The sequence below is a fragment of the Orycteropus afer genome, unplaced genomic scaffold, assembly GCF_000298275.1.
Source record: "Orycteropus afer afer isolate SDZICR_OR568_19922 unplaced genomic scaffold, OryAfe1.0 scaffold00096, whole genome shotgun sequence".
NCBI lineage: Eukaryota > Metazoa > Chordata > Mammalia > Tubulidentata > Orycteropodidae > Orycteropus > Orycteropus afer.
Window position 1 is genome coordinate 1480872 of NW_006921683.1, and position 6015 is coordinate 1486886.

A 6015-nucleotide genomic window follows, 5' to 3' on the forward strand; every position below is an offset into this window, starting at 1 on the left:
TTTATTATCATTATTGTATTTAACTTAGACAGTAAAGACTTAGTATGGCAGAGGCTATTGTACTGCCTTACTTCAAAATGAGGCATTGTTAATATAATGCTTGGATTGAATATAATATGTTAAGATACAAGAAGAATATAATCAGTTGAAGTGAATCCATCTAAGACTGAATGAATACACACACATACATGTATAGTATGTGTATGATATATACATATGTATATATGTGTGTGTGGGTGTGTGTATAAAATTTGGTCAACTGAAATTATGTAATAAATCTGAATGTATTGTTTTAAAATTTTAATTTTTTACTGTAGCCATTTGGCAATTTGAGAAGTATAATAGTTTCCTTCCCTTAAAAACTTGTCAGTCCTTTTTTATCTGTTTATTTATGCTCTCAATCCCTTAGAAGTATAATGATTACTTTGAAAACGTAGATATTTATGGTTCTTTAGATCAGAATTATTTTTGTTAGGTAAATATTGTTGTTGTTGTTATGTGCCGTCCAGTCAGACCTGACCCATAGTGACCCCTCCTTGGGTTTCCAAGATGGTATCACTATGGAAGTAGATTGCCCAACCTTCCTCCTGAGGAGTGGCTGGTAGGTTTGAAGTGCCAGACTTCTGGTTAGCAGTCAAGTGCCTTAGGCACTAGGCTACCAGAGCTCCTAGGTAAATATTTTATGTATCATTAAAAAATATTTTAGATGATCTGTCTCATTGGTCATATGCTTTTTATCTATCTAAAACTTTTTATCTATCTAAACTTTTTATCTATCTAAAACTTGCTAGAAGGTTTTAGATAGATTTTAAAAAAAGGAAAGAGTCTTTAAAAAATAGGGTGAAGCCAGTTGAGAAGTAATTACATAAATAAATATATAACAGAAATTGAACTTACATACAAAATATTATTTGGGTACTTGAAGAAAACAAATGTAGTACTTAAAGACCCTATCACTGATTGTAAGATGAAGCACACATTCACAATCCTTAGGAACCAAGGCCTTATCATGTACCACAAAAGCTGTGGAATGAATGGAACCGAATTTCCCACTAAAATTCCCTGATGAGCAATGTAGAATTAAACAGTTTCGTGAATTATGCATTTTCTATGGTCATATTTGTGACTCTACAAAGTAAGTCTGAAGAAATAGAAGGAATGTTTTAAACTGTTTTTATTATGAATGAATACTTTAAATTGGTGCTGTTTCCACTGATTTACATATCAAATGTTTGTAAATTTGACCTCTCATAAAATACCAAGACATTGGTGTGGAGAATTTGTTGATGGCTATTTTTAATATGGGTATTAAAATAAGAAGAATAAGAATAAATGTTAATGATGCACATTACTGAGAAAAAAAGATTTACAGGCAGTGTCCCTTGCCAAAGCATGAAGAAAATTCAAGTGTTAAGAGATTACCTGGTTTCAATGTGAGTATTATCTTAATGTTACCATTTATCTCCAAAGATGCCTAATTTATTTGTTTCTACATGTATTTATTTACCAGTCAAACACTTACATAGTGCTCAGTATGTACTCATTTAAATAGGTGAATAGTTCAGCTCTTGAGGGTAGAATAACCTCTAGCAATTAGTGGAGCTATGTGTCTTCATAGGGTAGGAGGAATACCACATCTCAAAATCACGGAGCAAAATGTTAAGCTCTGGTTTATAGTTTACCCTGACCCAATCCCTTTGGTGAAGGGAAATAAAAGCCCTGATTGATGTATCTATCATACCCCATCCCTTGATATCAGTCATTGGCTGCCTTTGTTGCCAAGGAAGAAAAACACACTAAAAGAAATAAATACTGCTTATTTATCCCACTTATTGGTGGGAGCTCTAGTAGCATAGTGGCTAAGACACTTGCCTGCTAACCAGATGGCTGGCGGTTCAAACCCACCAGCCACTCCTCGGAAGGAAGGTTGGGCAATCCTACTTCCGTAGTGATACTGCCTCGGAAACCCAAGGAGGGGTCGCTATGAGTCGGGGCCGACTAGACGGCACATAACAACAACAACAACATAGTAATTGGTAGCAATTCCAACATATGATAGGGATGAAAAATAACCAATAAAAAGAAGATTTTTGGAAGTCATGAATAAACTACCATGGGAAATTGAGTAATCCTGTTAATAAACTCTTATTTGGTTTTAGATTGTTTTCGTGGAACATAATTATGCTTTCATATGAGCACATTATCCCATCAGTTGTTTTTTTCCCTCATCTCTGTTTTTGTGTATGAAAACTATCCTTGTATTGAAAACTGTTGTATATATTCATGGAACATTTTAAAAAGTGCCTTCAGTAATAAAATGCATTAGTTATAGCTCAGGAAACTTTTTTTCTTAAAAAGTCTGGGGCTAAAGTAAATGAAACTTTAACCCTCAATGGGGGAGGAGTCTCCTAAGTTGTCAGCCTTGATTAGTAACTACTTATTCTAGGTACTTACAAATTTTATATCAACCTAACTAAAAGAGGAACCCTGGTGGTGCAGTGGTTCAGCCTCGGCTGCTAACCAGAAGGTCAGCAATTCAAACCCACGAGTGGCTCTGTGGGAGAAAGATGTGTCACTCTGCAACCATTAAGATTACACAGCCTTCCCTACAGGGAAGTTCCACTCTGTTATAGGGTTGCTATGAGTTGTAATAGACTTAATGACAACAGGTTTGAATTTTTTCTTCTTTTTTTTCAATTAAAAGAAATGCTGAAGAATGTAATCAGAAACTAAAATATTAAGCCTAGAAGGGCTTAATACTAACATTATATTGTTACATCATATTATATTCTACTGTATCAGATCAGTTATTGCAAAGGCTAGCATAGTCATATATAGCATATATGCAAAGTCATATAGCAAAGTCATAATTTCTTGCCCATAAATCAGTGGAAAATTCTGAAGAAATTGAAATTAAAAAGGATATTTTATATATGTTGTTTTTAATCTGCAAAGGTTATGAATATTTATATGACAGTTTATGCAGTTCAACATTTGCTTATTGAGAATCATCCAATGCATGAGATATTTCGCTTGGTATGGGAGTTTACACTAGTGAGAAGATCTCACACACACTGCCAAAGGGACAGGGAGGCCGCATCTTCTAACCTCCTCTAACCCCACAAGAGGAAGACAGAATCACCATTAGTAGCCCAAGGCCTATTCCTGCGAAGCCAGACATGCTGCCTCCCTCCAGCCCTTTCAAAAACCCTGACACCAACCATTCCTCCCACAGCACCCACTACCTCTCTGCTGGGTTCAATAATTCGTTGCAGTGTCCACACAGAACTCACAGATTATGGGGTTTATTAGAGAAGCAACAGGCTATAATTCAAGTTCAAGAACACTCTTAGTCTCTCTCAGTCCACCATCTCTCAGCTGACAGTCTCTCTCAGTCTCTCTCCCAGCACTGCGTGTCTCTAAGTCTCTCTCCCAGCAGTGCATGTCTCTTGGTGTCTCTCTCTCAGCAATGTGTGTCTCTTGTGTCTCTCAGCCATCAGTGAGAGATTCCTTCTGCCTCTAGAAGGGCTCCTTTTGAGCTTGGCAGAGTGGCCAAACTAACTAGTCCCAACATCAGAATTCTATACATCTGAGAAAGAGAGAACTTCCCAGAAGATTGCTTCATGCCACTCTCAACAGAAATACCCTAGGTGGTAACGTTAACAATCAGGAGCTACTCAGTTGCTCATGGCAAATTCCACCATGGAGTTTACAGAGACTTATGGCTAGAAAAGCTACACTATGTAATTTACTACACTGCAGGCCACCCCCTGGATTTTCTAGCCATTATCCCTTTTATACGTCAAACAGTAACATCCCCTTCACCATCAGTTTAAGAATAACCACGCCCATGGGAGCATATAAGCCAGCCAATTCATGCCTTTATCTTCCCCCATTTTAGATAGCCAATTTCTAATTTGCCCATCCCTATCAAACCATTACTCTGAGGAGATAGGCATGTTCCTTTCTCTCTGGAGAATCTTCTTTTCTGCTTGAAAATTTGGGGCATTGCCACCATAAAAAAGCAAAGTCCAGCCCAGCACAAGCCATCAAATTGCAGCAACTTAACACTAGCTTAGTGTCAAACATCTTCCTCTTCTGTTGGTCGGGTTCTGGTCAGCTCAGCCCTAGCCATCCCAGCTAGGTCATGGGTTCCAGCTGGCAAATTTAGGAGTCAACTCTTCCCTTCATTTCAGACCAGACAGCAACTCCTCTCACATCCTCAGTCCTCAGGGACTATTTCAATGACTGTAGGCTCACAACTCCTTGCACTTCAAACCAGTCATTCTTCCTCTCATCCCCAGCCTCCATGGCTTATGTCAAAGAGTACCAAACTCTGCTGCTTTCTTCATTGCTGTTCTTCCCCCATTTCCACTCAGGTAAACCCAGGTGGTCACAAGCAAGTAGCATACAAGTCTACTACTCACTGGCTTCTTTTAACTTTCAGTCCTGGACCATTGTTGTTGTTGTTGTTATGTGCCATCGAGTCAGGCCCGACTCATAGCAACCCCTCCTTGGGTTTCCGAGGCAGTATCACTACGGAAGTAGATTGCCCCATCTTCCTTCCGAGGAGTGGCTGGTGGGTTTGAACTGCCAGCCTTCTGGTTATCAGTCAAGTGCCTTAGGCACTATGCTACCAGAGCTCCACCATGAGCCATGACTTTCCTATCTCAATGCACCCAAAACCTCTCTGCTTGCTTGAAATTCAAAAAACCAGGCTTCCCTGCCCCCTTCAGGTCCTTTCTTCAAATTCAAATCTTCTGTTCCCTCAGTAGTTATGGGTGGGGCTTATAATAATACTCTGCACACAGGGCTTGAAACAAAAGCCTGCATTTCTTCTGGGCGAATTCTATTTATCCTTTTAACATATCCAATCAAGTATTGGCTGAAGGTAGACTTACACACTCTCCATTATCCATATCCATAATCATTTCTAATGTACAAGTGGGTAAGAGAACATTCAATCCCCTGGTACATTCTGAGAAACACATAAACCAAAACATTCCAGGTTCCTCTCTTCACCCTGATTACCTTCCCATTCTGTGAATATGGCCTTGGGCCTTTGGCTGGGTGTAACCAAAAGACCTAGCCTCTGAACCAATTATCTCCTTTAATAGGTAACACCAACCAAAGTAACCATCTAAGAATCCAAAGTTTCATTTTCCAGGCCCCTTCCTTCTTTGTTTTACAAAATCCCATGCTTCTATGAGTCTGGAGCCACTGCAACAAATTCCACTGCTTCTGACACAACTGCCAAAAGGGCAGGGAGGCCTCATCTTCTGACCTCTAAACCCACAAGAGGAAGACAGAATCACCATCAATAGCCCAAGGCAATTCCTGTAAGGCCAGACATGCTGCCTCTCTCCAGCCCTTTCAAAAACCCTGAGACCAACCATTCCTTCCACAGCATCTACTGCCTCTCTGCTGGGTTCAATAATTCGCTGCAGTGGCCACACAGAACTCACAGATTATGGGGTTTACTACGGTAGCAACAGGCTACATACAATTCAAGTTCAGAAACACATATAGTCTCTCTCAGCTAACAGTCTCTCTCAGTCTCTCTCCCAGCAGTGCATGTCTCTCAGTGTGTCTCTCAGCAATGCATGTCTCTCACATCTCTCAGCTGGCAGTGAGAGATTCCTTCTGCCTCTGCCTCTGCCTCTAGTAGGGCTCCTTTTGAGCCTGGCAAAGTGGCAAAACTAACCAATCCCAACATTAGAATTCTATATACCTGACAGAGAGAGAACTTCCCAGAAGATTGCTTCATGCCACTTGAAACAGAAATACCCCAGGGGGTAATGTTAACAATCAGGAGCTACTTAGTTGCCAATGGCAAATTCCACCACAGAGTTTACAAAGACTTTTATGGCTAGAAAAGCCACACTATGTAATTCACTATACCACACACACATATGCATACATACACACTCACATACTAGAAAACAATTTTGGAATTGATTATAAAAGTAGGTGTGTATGAAGTACTATGGGAACCAAGGGAAAGTGTTATATTCT

The 6015-nt window shown here is 39.6% G+C and overlaps 1 protein-coding gene across 1 annotated transcript in view; it reads left to right on the plus strand.

Moving 5' to 3' along the window:
* The window catches only part of RYR2 (ryanodine receptor 2), a 1099979-nt gene that overhangs the window by 1062774 nt on the left and 31190 nt on the right, over positions 1 to 6015 (plus strand). The window lies entirely within an intron of this gene.